A 14933-nucleotide genomic window follows, 5' to 3' on the forward strand; every position below is an offset into this window, starting at 1 on the left:
CCAAATAGTAACTGGAGTGTAACCTTAAGCCCCACCAAAACAAAGCACCTGCCTGGGTATGTTGTGCCATCAAACACTCCACCCCCTCAGCTCCCCATTGGTGATGGAGCAGTTGTGGAGAGAGTGGAGAGTTTCCCGTACCTTGGCAGTGTGCTCATGACCAGATCTGGTTGAACAGCAGAGGTCTCACTCCGAATCAGTCGGGCGGCATTATATTTACATCGGCCGCGTAACGCTGTGTGGAAGCTACCTGGCCTGTCGCTCCGCACGAAGCTTCGGGTCTTCTCGGCCACAGTCATGCCCTCCTGTCTCTATGCTTGTGAAACGTGGACCCCTCTAATGGAACATCTGTGCCGATTAGAAACATTCAGGCTGGCATGCCTACGATCCATCCTGGGTTTAACCTGCAGGCTGGATTGTGTGAGGAGCTCACAAATCCTTGAAAGATCTGGACACATTCCCATCAGTGAGCTCCCCCAGCAGGCAATGCTACATTGGCTGGGTCATGTAGCCCGCATGCCCAGCCACCGCATGCCCAAGCAGCTTGTTTGGCCGCATAGAGGGGGCTAAGCGGGCACGGCACGGGCTGGAGAAGAGATGGAGTGACGTGGTACAGGAGGACGTGGAGCTGAGTGGACTTGCCGATGACCAGTACTAGCGGTGCCAAGATCGGCCCCTATGGAGGATGCTCGTGAAGGACACTGCCACTGGGCAGTTGGAGGCAGTCGCCCTCCAGCAACAACGAAGGGCAGAGGAGCGACGCTCACAACAACGAGCGGAGCGCCGGGTGGCTAAAGTGCGGCAAGTTGGCACAGTAGGGGTACAGCTGGTGTATCTGCGAGTCACCTCAGTCAGCCAACCCATGGCACCTGCAGGGTCTGTCCCGTGACCTGTCAGCGAGCTTTCGACACTTCACGTGGCCTCAAAGTGCACCTAGCCTGGCACAGGCGCCGTGGTGACGTCACCGTCACTTAATGGCGAATGGGGGGTAATCTATACGACCTTTTTGCCAGTATGAAAATGATGAAGTTTTTTATCCTTTCTGGCAACACAACAGGTGTTAGGCTGTTTAAAAATAGATGTAGCTGCTCCAGCCATAAGTGTTCTGATTATGAAAATTAAGAATAGGTATTAACCTTTCTGTCAATAAACCAGGAGGCGTTAAGATGTTCAAACCCCAAATAGAAACCTTTTGCAAGGAATCAAGTTGCTGCATTAACCACACACGGTGCTTGTGCTTAACATGCAAAAACACATGCTGTGATAATCGTCTTTGAAACTGATTGGCCTACACTCGAGACCGCCTTCTGTACGGCCTCGTCTCACTGGTAATTACACTGGTCAACAAAAAAATAAATAAAAATTCTGGCCTGGACTTTTGCAGCTGTTTTAGACTAATTTCAGGGTGCTGATTCCAAATCTGATCTCAGATTTGCTCTATCACATCTCATTTTTATGCTATAGGCATACCCCATTTTCATTGATTTTACCCGAAATTAACTCAGTGACTGCTTTAGCATTAAAATATGGCGCTGTTTTTTTAGAATAGTGTGTTTATAATATCATTTTATGTAGATATCCACATTTATTTAATATTTTTCTTCTGCAGTTTTTATTGAAAATGCAATATTTGATATCTCAAAAACCTGATGCGATAGACAAAACCTGATGCCAGATTTGGAATCAGCACCCCAAAATTTACCTTAAAACCATTGGAATACCTCGTGCCAGAAAAAGTGTGTTGACCAGTGTTATACCAGAGAACACACAGACAATGCAAATGTAGTGTTCAGCTCAGAGACAGTCGGAGACGGCGTGGAGGCCACGCGTTTATCACAACTTTCCCTAATACACACGAAAGGGTCTAACTGCCCCATTGTCAGCTACCCTAGGGAGGTAACTCCTCTGGGCTAATCCTCCCTAGCTGCACGGGGTAGCTAGCCACGCCCGGACCCCGGCTTGGGTCCGGGTCACGTCTATCGGCAGGTCTCCTCCCGGCATAACGGCTTCTTCTCGTCGGTAGCCTCCCCCCCCCCCGAACCTGTTTGGGGGTCCGGTTTATATTCCCGGCCCAGGGAGTAGGTCTCGGCAAGGTAGGGTAAAAACAACGAGCCTACCTTTTACCCTACTTCTACCTTACCACAATACAATCACTCTACCCTTGCCTTTTTTACCCTTTAGCAAGGTAAGGTAAAAGGTCAAAGGCAACGAGCCTACCTTTTACCCTTACCCTATACAAATTACCCGATTACAGGGTAATTACCGGGGCACTACTACACATGAAAAAGGTTTATAGTAGGTAAATGTTAGGTAGCGCGTTTTATTCATATAGGATACTCTCGATGATTCCAATTTTAAATAGAGGCCACGGACTGCGCCACGGAGCTTTTAGCGAGCGGTCAACAAGGTATTTACCGTGTAATATTTCGCGCTACCTTTACCCTACCCTTTACCTTTACCCTTTTAGCCGGTAAAAAAGGGTAAATGACCTGACCTTGCCGAGACCTACCAGGGAGCTCCATCCGCCCCTTTCCACGCCTCCCTTCTCGAACTTTTTCAAGGGGTCTCGTCTCAGCCCCAGGGCCCCCTACCCTTCAGAGGCTGTCACTGCACGCAGAGCGCAGCGCTCTCCATCCTCGGGCAAGACGATCTCTGCCGGCCCTTGCTCGGCCGGGGACTGCGCTCCTTCTGCACAGCTGTTGCGCGGCGTGTGCCGCGCGTGTCTAGCCTCACACAGGCCGGCTTAACGTGTCCTGGCAGTGGCATCCACCAATGCCACTGCACAAGTATTGCATCTTCTTGGTTCTTTCGGTAAAGTCGCGTAGAAGGGAAATAATAAAATAAAAACATTATAAAATAATTCTCACGACGTTTCAGCCACAACGCAAGCAACCGTCCTCAGGTGAATTCATTCAGACGCTGTCTCCCCGACAGACCTGGTCTTCACCTGAGGACGGCTGCTTGCGTTGTGGCCGAAACGTCGTGAGAATTATTTTGTTTTATTTTTATTATTTTATTATTTCCCTTCTACGTGACTTTACCGAAAAAACCAAGATGAATCCCTGCAGTCACGAAAGCTTTAAATTGAAAAGTATTGCATTGTCTGCAGGGTTTTGGTAGTACATGTTGTTTGTCATTTATTGTGAAAATTCCGTCACAGTTCCTATGATCACTGTTTCATGGCTTTATTTTGGTGATTTTCGAAAAGTTTATTGGTTTGGCCATGTTTGTTTGTTGTAGTACGGAGTTAGACTGTTGGCCTTAATCCAAGCTGTCTTGTGCTTGTTGTTTGACTTGCATCCCACTGGGATTTTTGCACACAGCGTTGGTGTACGGCGCTTTTTTCTGCAATATTTTGCCGTCTTTTCTTGGATTGTCAGTTTGCACTCAGTCACATATTCACTTTAAGATGTTTTCTTGTTCATGTTTTTGTTTGTTGCGGTTGCACCCGATTCAAGAGCCGAATGGCTCACAGGGCTATACCTAATAAATGAAACTTGAAATGTCCCGTGGGTCATCCTTTTGGCCACGTGCCCTCCTTGGGCTGCCATTCCTTCACAAGTCTCATCCATCAGCCACCTTTCTAATGGAGGTCTCTGAATAAGACCTTTAGAGCTCATCGGATTCATCCAGTATCACCGATCAACAGTGTTGGCTATGTACGGTACGAAATAAGTTATACATACGTACACAATAAATAAATATCTGATTCTGAAAACAAAGCTAATAGCTCAGTGAGCTTTACCTAGTAAAATAACAAGCATATTGTTTAGTGTTTAGCTTACCTTACCAAGCCTGCTTTCCTTACGTCAATACGCCGTCTGTGATTTGCATTTGTCCCTTGATCCAAGCGCGCCCTGAGGTTAATTTAAAGTGTGCATCTTTGGGTGCCTCTGCTCTTTTTTAATCCTTTATATTAAGTTCGCTTGCTTGCTTGCGTGCTTGCTTGCGTGCTTGCTTGCTTAGGACCGTGCAAATCTTTCGGTCGTTTTTTAACCCACTTCCCGTGATCCAATCGAGCTGACATTTTGTACACAGACTCGTTGTGCGTGACAATTAATTTTCGTGAAAAAAAAAATCCAAAATGTTACACTGTTTAGGGAATTTTTGTAAAAATATTTAATTACCAATTGCTTAATGCTGGCAGACAATCATCTGACCCATAGGTGGCAGCCATCTCAAGCCAGAGGACGAGAGGACTCTAGCCGCCACGCATATAAAGGATTTGTAGTGAAAAACTTTGTTTTTACGGGTTAATTTTTCAGATTGTTCCATTGCTGTTACGAGAAATGAGCTTCTACTACTGGTGACAAGGTGGAGTTGTGGCCTACAGTGTCCTTCCACGCTCGTCCGACGTCTTGACAGAGGTGGGCGAACAAAGACTGTTGGGGCAAGTGCTGTTAGCGAGCACCTATGAAGGCCAAAACGAAACACGAGGGGGTGGGTGGCCAGCACCACGCCCGGCCGTCTTTGTCTCCCTAGTGGCGATGTTTACGCACCACACCAGGTATTCACTTGAGGCCCAGGACCGGTTCAAATAATCGTCACTGGTGTTGTCCGCGAGCGAAAATCGCCCACTTTACCTCTCTCGCCACCTGCAGATGGACTGTGGGGTGAATCCATTTACAGCAGAGTTTGCTCCTCGGTGGACAGAGGAAAGAGGGGATTTAAGAAACTTGGATTGCAAGTCCAGTGTGCGCTCCATAACATCGTTCTGGAATTTATTGTTTAATTGGACATCACGGGCAAAAAAAAAACATTACATCAAATAAAACTGTCTTGAGCGAGACGAACTCAATCAAACCTTTTTTTATTTGAGCGTGAAAATACAATTTGCACAAAAAACCTTTTAATTCTAAAATATTTTGGTTTTAATCACTTATATGTACAAAATATTTTCATGCATAGTAGTTAGGTATGATAAAAACGGAAAGTCCAAAATTTTATTATTCTTATTTTTGTTTAAAACGAGAACGAACGGGGGAAACACCTGGGAGAAAGAACGAAACATCATTCACCTCAATTCAATTTCCACCCACAAAATATCCTGGACACCCAAAATAAACTCCGTGGCCCCATCACAAAATTCCAGTTTTCCATCGGGCCAACAAAACACGGTAAGAAGAAACTTTGAAACGTAGCGCGAACAAAACAAAAACCCGAAAAACAACGCTCGGCGTTTCTTAAAATCCCACCGTCGACCGAGTCCAAAATTGTGGATAGGGCGTTGGAAGAGTTTCCTTTGTGACGGAACGAATTGATCAGGTCAACGTCGCGGTTCAGGGGGGGGGGGAGTATGAAACGACAAATCACCACACCCTTTAAAAATACTTAGCGCAAAGTCTGCGAACGAGCAGCCTTGGATTCGGACCACAACTCTTTGGTTACAAAAAAAAACCCACAATACAATATAAAAAAAAACAAAGCGATTTCAAGAATCCCAAAGTTGTAATGCTGAGTCGTCGCACACCGTGGAGCTGCGTGCGTCCCCCCCCTCCGCCGTGGGTGTCTTTTTTTTCTTCTGTACAAAGCTAACGAAAGATTGTCGAGAAAAGTTTGCGCGTGTCCGTGTGTGTCCGTGTACCGCCTGAAACATTCCCTTAAAAAGCCGCAACAAACGCAACACACACACGCGCGCGCGCGCGCGCACCTCGATTGCAATTCCATTGGTATAATCTGTAGAAAATGCCGGCTATTAATTCCCTGCTGATAAACTTAAGAGCAAAGAGCAATCAATGCATATGCGCGCGTCGAGACAGCTCCAGTGAAAAAGGACATCCCTCTGTGTTACACAAATAATTACTACAATAAATGACGACAGCGACAAACCAATAAATAACCATCGTAATAATCCCACCCCCCCCCCCCACATATAGCATTTAAACCTTCGCTCTATAACCATATACATATACTGTAATGTAATTTAAATTCACAGAGAAACATTAGGAGGCATCGTAGTCGTGTGTTTTATAAACGTGTATATGGTTTATCTGTGTGTGCGCGCGCACGTATGACGGTGTAGTGGTTAGCGCGCTGCGTTACAAACCCGGCAACTACATTCCCGCACGTGGCGAACATCGGTGAGGATTATTCTGAACTGGTCCTGGGTCTCCCCTAGGTCGACTCAGCCTCAAATGAGTACCTGGTGTGGTGTGCGGTAAACATCGCCACTAGGGAGACAAATGCGGGCGGGGCGTGGTGCTGGCCACCCACCCCCTCGTGTGCCGTGTCGGCCTTCATAGATGGTGCTCGTTAACACCACTTGCTCCGAAAAAAATGTGTTGAGGCTACATGGGGGATCTTAGTCTTTTCCCTATACTGTATATATGGTGGATCTGCCAATCATCTCAATCAACCCATACCATTTCGCGTGGCCTCAAAATTCACAATGCCTGTCATCATCACTTCGGCAAATTACGCTTGTTGTTATGGTGGTTTTCATAGTACCCCGCATCATGTCCGTGATGCAGTCACTTTTAGTCTGATAATGGTCGGCGATGCGGCAATCAACTCATCTCAACGAGCTGTACACGATGCACTTTGGTGCGTACGAGCGTTCAGGGTTTCAACGCAATCGTCCTCGCTGCGTTTCGACATCGCGGAGTGTGGCACTGATTTCGGATTGATTGGTACCCCAGTCACGGAGTGAAGTACACCCCTGGGAAAAATAGTGTCCCAGAAATAACATATTTAATTGCCTCGGCCATTTAGTATTACTTGGAACCCCGGGGTAACCGCCATAAGGATCACATATGCCGTGTACAATACACATAGCATTGGACTACATTAGGATATTGGTTTTAATTGAAATGAGAAGCGTTCGTTGCGAGAGTTGTAATGCCAGGCTTGTGCCGCATGGTGGCAGCTGCCACTAGGGGTCCCCTTGGCAACACTGCCACAAGGCTCCTTGAGATGTGGGCCACATTGGGGAAGACGTGTTATAATTAATACATTATATACGTCATGTCATCAAGATATGTCCAGATTCCCTTGCCAGACGTAATTCTTCAATGGAAAATCGCGTTTGTTTAATCAGATCAGTCATTTGCCATGCGAATGTATCCCGGTTTAACCTAGACTCTGCGGTGACAAATGCCGATAAGCCAACGCGGCCAGCACCAAGCCTGGCCTATCTCCCCAGTGCCGACGTTAACACACTGCACAAGGCCCGTGACCAGTTCGGACATCACTTGTCACCGATGCGAGTAGCATGGCAGCGAATCGAACCGGGGTCGCTTGGGTTTGTAGCACGAAGCGCCAACCACTGCACCGCTCTCCCATAACGCAATCACCTTATATATATCTACACACGTATACGAACACACACATACACACATTTACCATATACCAGTCAAAGTGTACGAGCAAAGTTTTGCACATTGCTGCATTGTATATTATTTTATAAAGTGTTTTATCAATCTATGATTTGGATGTATTGCTGTACATATCATGTATCAGATAAACACACACACACACTACCTCTCTCAGACAACAAACACACGTGAGCTTGGATGAAACTTTCGCCACAACGCCGCTGCGACCGGGTTGAAAGTTTGCGTTGCAGCACCCAAGAACATATCCGCAGCGCGTTGTCCAGCCGGGCTCCCGTGCGCTGGGAGTTTCGTCGGCAAACTGAACTTGACGAGAGGAGGCGAAACGCCTGGGCATCAACACGGCCACGCATCCGTATACGTGGAGCTCAACCGCGCGAACGCACGCAAGTAGTATCGCCCAGACATATCAGTGTGATTTCTGGCTACAGACATCTAACACCATCACCACAACAACAACAACCGACATTCGCCACCAAGTGGCGGCGGCGTCACCACGGCGCTCGTGCCAGGCTATGTGCACGTTATGGCACCTGGGTCTGTTCCGTGACCTCCTGCCAGCAGACGTTCGACACTTCACGTGGCCTTAACGTGCACATTTAACACGCGCGCGCAACATTTATTAAATAAAGTAACTTAAAGCTAAATGTTTTTGGTTTTCTTAAAACTTTGTGAAAGTCACTGCCTGTACTTGGGGGGCATGTCTGTGATTCAGCAAATCCTTAAAACAATTCATGCACCCCCCCCCCCCCCCCTTTAGCCGGACTCGTAAAATAACAAATCAGCTCATAAAGTTAGCAAACACGAAAACAAAGTGTACAGGCTATAATACAAACAAACATGTACAAATCAAGGTGTTACTGTGGACATTGTAGCAGATGTTAATACGCCATGATAAATCCAGCAGTGGATCTATCATGGATGATGATGATGATTGTGGAAGATTTTGTTTAGGCTGCAAGGCAACATGGGAAGAACCTGTACAATTCGTGACCTCGAAAAGGTTACCAATGGAAAATGCCCAAACATCCCAATGTAGCGGGGACCCAGCGTGAAAGAGTCACCGCTGAGAACGTTGGAAGTACGGTGTGCGTGTGCGTAGTGCACTCGATCTGGTGGTTGATGCACGGAATTTAGCATCACAATTTCCTACACACAGGCCCGAATAACTGGAGCTTTAACTACAAATCACTATTACACATGCGCACGCCCCAGAACAATTCATACACGCAGCGTTCGTAAAGGCATCGCCCATCATTCAAGAATTACAATTCGCAGTTTGAACTGGGGTCTCTCCCAGCCTAGGATACCTACTTTTGGTAATCTATGACCTTTGGAATACTGTTCTTGAGGTCTTTCTATGCGGGGTTTTTGGCCCTTTCCTTGTTTAAAAAAAGTGTAAAATATTACACCGCTCTTTGAGATGCAATTGTGTGAATGGCGCTCTATAAAATGTAATTATAAGAGAACCACGATGACAAATTCAATAATTACAGCTTATATACAAATCGCCTGTCATAAAATCACAAGGCGCTTTTGTATACATGGCTGGCAGCAGGGGTTGAGGGGGGGGGGCTTTGGGTAAGAAGTGGCCCGAGTTAAAATACGAAGCGTCTTCTCCAAGAACCCAGCATAGGGGTCTCAACAGGCTGCTGGGGTATGGTGCTGTTGGCGGGAAACTATTCAGGCTGGCACGGCGCACAACATGGGCGGGTAGCCAGGATCATTTGCCCGGCCGCCTTTGTCTTCCCAGCGCTAAAGTCACGTGCTGCCATTGAAGATGGCCCGAGATATTATTTATTTGGGGGGGGCGGGGGGGTTGGGAAGACGCATAGCGTCGACATTTCGTCGGCGCAGTTTTAAAGCGGCGTCGCCCCATTTACACGAAGAAGAATAATCGTAGCCTTCGTACGGCGGCGGTGGACCGATCGTGGCCGATTGAGAACGACAGGACGTCCAATTATAATATCTGTAAAATAATGGGCAGTTTCCTCTGTTGACAACACACGTGTTTTTCAGAAGTAAAATAAAAACTGAAAAATAACCAACCTGGATAGCCTACATTGTTCATTCATTCATTCGCTCATTCACTCGATAATTTTTGTTCCCACCCATTGCTTTGCGAAGGACGCGCACGCGCATGGAGGCGCCATCCCATTTACAAACATTGCCCAGCCCTATTGCTTATTAGTCTATCGAGTGCAAGTGCTGTTAGCGAGCACCTATTAAGGCCATCATGGCAAACAACGGGAGGGGATAGATAGAGGAGTGTAGGGGGGGGAATTATTCATGCCTGGTCATCCACAAAGGTTCCCTGCCCGTTACAAATCCAAGCTTCAAGAATATTTGGCTTTATCTTTTGTCAATGACCAACTGCCTCCGTCGCTCTACCAAATAAATATGCCCACTGTTTTTGCACATTGTGTCTTTAGATGCTGTCTCACCACCCCCCTTCCCCCCTAATTAGACGCTATATACAGTAAATCCACATTGTATTGTAATGACTGACAACATAGAGACCCATAGACTCGCAGCGGGACCCAACGACTCGCACAGAGACCCACAGACTCACAGAGAGCCAATGGCTCGCACAGAGACCCAAATGACTTGCATAGAAACCAATATATTCCTGCCTTTAGAAAATAAATACGGCCCACTGTGTCTCTGTGGTCGCGAGTTGCCCATCGCATTTTTATTAGTTTATTTTTTTTACGCTAAATAACTCCACGGTGAATTGTATAAGCCTGAGACATTGCACAACACACAGGTTGATGGTTCTTCTCTCACACACTTCCCTGGCAGCCCAAACACCATCACGGCGTGGCCGCCGCGACAAGTCGAACGTTCGCCCCGGGCCACCCAAAACCAACGGGGGACTGTTTTCACTCTCGGACGCGAAGCCAAGTTGGGCCTTGATCGTGGCCGGAAGGGGGCAAAAACACGACGCACTAACAAGTCGCTACACGAGGACGCTGCAGAAACAATGTGGTGGGCAGCAGAGGGCAGGTGCATTGTTGTACTGCACTTCTACGCTTCCCGCATCGTCGCTCCTGCCCGCCATCAACCCGCATCGACCAGCACGGTTGAACTTTGGTCAAATAACCGACACCAAAGACAAAGATCCCCCCCCCATAGCCTTAACAGACTGTTGGGGCAAGTGCTGTTGGCGAGCACCTATGAAGGCCGGCACGGCACACGAGGGTGTGGGTGGCCGACACCACGCCCGGCCGGCCTCGTCTCCCCAGTGCCGGTGTTTACACACCATGGCACCAGGTACTCATTTGAGGCCGAGCCGACCTAGGGGAGGCCCAGGACCGATGCAGATAATCGTCACTGCCGGTGTTGGCCGTGAGTGGGAATCGGAACCCGCCCTAACCGCTACTCTTCCGCTCCACACACGCGCACAAGGCCTCATCCAGCAGTGGATTGACTAACGTGGGGCTGAACGAACCAGTGGGGGATGGTTTAACACGAGAACCCCACCGCTTTGCCCTTTAAACCCAACTGTTAATTCCCTTGCGCACTCGACGCGTGGAGCGCGCGTGAGAGCGTTGCGCGCGCCGCGGGAAACCGCGCGTTGAAGACTGCCCTTGGAAAAATACACAGCTTTGGGAAAAATATATAAGATGTTTAAAAAACAAATACGACAGCTTTGCATAGCAGACTTAGACCTTCCTGTGGTTTAGCTTTGGCTGCATTAAGCAGCATCTCCTGCAGCCTCAACGCAAAATCGTCATCACCCCTCTCACACAGCCAACACCCGGTTTAACAGTGTGCATATGTTAGTAGTAGTAGTATTATCATCATTAACACTCATTAAGAAAAATTATTACAATTCACACACCACGCTGCCGTTGGTCTGTCCAAACCAACGCGGCGAAACGGAGAGATATATATATATTTTTGACTTTACATACGACAATTATAATATAGAATTATTTAATACAAATTATATTACTGTTTTTGTTTTCTCTTTTAACAAAAACAAACCCACCCCCCGCTGCAGCAGCAGCACACAAAACACGCAGTAGACAAAAAAACAAACTAACGACCGTGTAAAGAAGTTGGCACTTCGGTTTAAGATTGCTGCCCGCTCTGGCGGGGCATCGCGTGGCTGGCATGGACGGGACCTGGTACAGAGGAACGACCTCCCCCCCCCTCTGACCCATCAGAGCCACCGCCTGCACACCGGACAGCAGCTACGCCACTGCCCCACAACCCCAACACCCGCTCGCAAAGCGGACGCACACGCGAATCGCGCGTTGTGCCCGCAGGCTCGCACAGAGAGACCCATAAAGGCAGTGCGCGCGAGGAATTCAATTGGTTCATCTCGAGCTGTAAATTGCCCAAAATTTGGTCGTTCGTGCGAACAGCGGGGCTCTGTTCGGACAACGGATAAGCGGGGCCGAGCGCCAACCCCTGAATTGCCCCGGTACTTAATGGCTCCGTATTTCCGATCGACACGAGGAGGGTAATTATTGGTAGGACTCGAGAAGCTGCTGGGGGAGTGCACGTGGGCCCCCCCCCCCCCCCCTAACGATGGCAAGTTTTGCCTTCAACGTGCGGCGTGCACGCGGGCGCGCTCGTTCGCCGGAGCAAAGATCCGTAGTCAAATGGAGGCAACGGGGAAGGATTTCGCAACGTACGATTTTTCGGCGTTGCCTCTGTAGCAGCATCGCCTGCGAGCGGGGCCCGCGCACGCACGCACGCACGCACGTGCACACTCCAACAAGTGTGCGCGTGCGCGTTACGACGCGCCACATGTTTCAAAGAAACAAAACAGGCAGAAAATGAGGACGCCGCCAGCAATAATTTCAAATGCTTTCGGTGAATGGCGACTGGCTCGATGCATCTGTCCATGGACCTGCTTTCAGAGCCAAAGTTCATATTCCTGGGCTTGAGAATGAGCGGCAGGATGCTCATGTGTTTGTTCACCGGGTGTGTGCTTCGGGTGAAATGAGATTCGTCCAAACGAGTCAATTGGATGACACCCTCGTGATGGCGAACCAATGAGGAGGTGGTGATCCGTCTCGACCATGAGCCAATCAGGGAAGAGCCCCGGTGATCCGCGCACCGATTCGGGAAAGGGCCGAGTGAGTTCAAGTGGCGCCTTTCTGGCACAAGCCTGCCCCACCCGAAGCGCCATCGCGTCATTACACCCGTACAACATAAATATAGAAGCAAGTTGTGGCTGTGAGTTAGCCGGTGTGCGCAAGCGAACAGAGAATTGCGTTTTCGATCTGCGACGTGTTTTCGGGTTGTACCCGCGCGTTGTTCGCCACGACGTCCCAACGCTTCACTTGCAGCCGGGAACATTTCGGGGGAGAAATCCTGAAGCTCCCCAGGGCCGTGCAGCGAAACGTCGGACATCGTGCCCAACAACAGCGCGGGCACGGCACGAAAGCACGCCGCTGGGCTAACGGACAGCTGCGTGGTAGATTCAGCAAAGGGTCTCCCCCCCCCACCCCAACCCCACCCCTTTGCTTGTTGCGAGTTGTGAAACAATCAGTCGTCAACCTGAGGTGCGAGCCAATCGGTGAACGGCCTCGGTACGCGCACCGAAAATCGGAAAACAGTCCTGAGCCGAGAACCGTTGGACGACAGCGTGCCGAGCCGCGAGCCGGCGTTTGTTGGACATGGGTCCGGTGCAGCACGAACGTAGAGCGTTCGTCCGGATGAAGCGGTCGCACAGATGTTGTGCGACGCGACGACCCGGCGCGGTGTTGAAAGCGCGCTACGGCGACCCGTTTCTGGTAGGCGTTGAAACACGAGTCCACCGCCCACCGCCCACCGCCCCCCCCGGCCCCGACGAGGTCGGATTATTTTCCTCGAAAGTCTTCCGCGAAAACGACGGGACTGAAAGAATGGGGGCGGGGGCCCCCGTTGTGATTTGTGTGCGCGTGCAGAAAATATCTCCTCTAAGTGGAATTCCTCCCAGGCTTACGACGTGCTTCTCATTTCCTCGACGTAATTGAAACGTTTTTTTTTTTTGCTCATCAAAAGTTGCTACAACCCACGACTAACACGTGCATTCTCAGCGAACGTCAGCTCACAAAGCCACACCGGGGCGGCACGTGTTGAGTGCCCCACAATGCACTGCTCAAGCACAGCTGTAGGCCGGGAGTCACAGCGAGATGCTTCCGCAGTTCGGCCGCCGAAGACGTGTCACCCGCGCGATAAAACACGAAAGAATCATTTCAGTCTTTTCTTCTTTTCCGTCACCGTCCTTGCCTTGCAACTATAAAAGCGTTGCCATTGTTTTTTGTACGTTGAAAGTTTGTTTGCGGTACGATTTTTGTTGTTGTCTGTCGTTCCTCTTCTCCCCCCCTTCCCACCCCCACTTCTACCAAGGGTAGGAAACACAAAATGTGAACGTCTTGGTGGTTGCGGGGGGAGAGGGGGGGTCCAGTCTCTGCAGGCCTTTTTCTTTTTCTTTGCTCAGTGAAGTCGACAGTGATATCACACTTGCACGCACGTGCAAGGGCAACCCCCCCTTAAAACAAAAGTAATTGAAAGTCAACCGCTAGGATTTCCTGTTACACCCCACACACACCCCCTCCCATTGACCTACACAAGCTTCAGTTCAACACCACAATATATACAAACAAGAAATTTAGATAAAAAGATAGCCCACCCCCCCGGATAAACCTACACCGGGCTGTCGGGGGGGAGGGGAGCGGCAAGTTTTGTTAGCGAGCACCTACGAAGGCCGGCACGACGCACACGGGGGTTGTGGGTGGTTTGGCCAGCATCATGCCCGGCCGTCTTTGTCTCCCCCCAGTCGCTGATTTTTACACAAACTGTCGACGCAAGGGGCGTCCGAGGGTCGGTTCACAGCAATCACCACTGATGTTGGTCGTGAACAGCGGGTTCGTAGCGCAGAGCGCTAAGCACAACACTACCCCCTCCTCACTATCACACACACACATATGCCTCGTCTCACTACTCCAAACACTTTTCGTAGGAGTCTGCTCTCCTGCCCTCCCCTCTCGCCAGATTTGTTGAAAGCAGGTCACGCGATTCTGTTTCCGCGATCGCAAACGAACCAGTCCCTCGCCCCACCCTCCTCCACGAATTGGCGGCAGAAGATTCCTGAGAGATGCCATTGCCGGCCTAACATTCACCCGCAAGCCCCTTGCTCAACGTGCATTCCCATCGCGAACGACGGGCGGTTTTACATCTCATCGCGAGCCACTACCGCGACCTCGCCCTCTCTCCAGCCCGCAACGAGAAACGCGTCGGCCCTTTGAGCGTGGCCGCAGTTTGCTCGACCGCAGGCCAAAGGCACCGGTTTGAAGTCGACAATTTGGGGAAGCGTTGTCACCCTCGTTTGCCAATGGCAAGGGCGAAGCACGAATATTTATGTAATTCCTGGCGCTCATTTCAATCGCCGAGCCGCCCGCGTGGATCGAAGGCAAGGGGAGATGGTTCAAACCTGCTCCTGAATCCCTGCACCGCGCCCTTCCCAGAGCAACGCTCGCATTCTATGCTTGCGCACCCCCCCCCGCCCACAGTAAGATGTCTTAAAATTCGCGTCTCGTATCATCGTCGTCGTCATCTCAATTGCAGTTTTTTCCTCAAAACAAATAATTTTCGATCAAA

This window comes from Lampetra fluviatilis, chromosome 42 (genome assembly GCF_964198595.1).
Source record: "Lampetra fluviatilis chromosome 42, kcLamFluv1.1, whole genome shotgun sequence".
NCBI lineage: Eukaryota > Metazoa > Chordata > Hyperoartia > Petromyzontiformes > Petromyzontidae > Lampetra > Lampetra fluviatilis.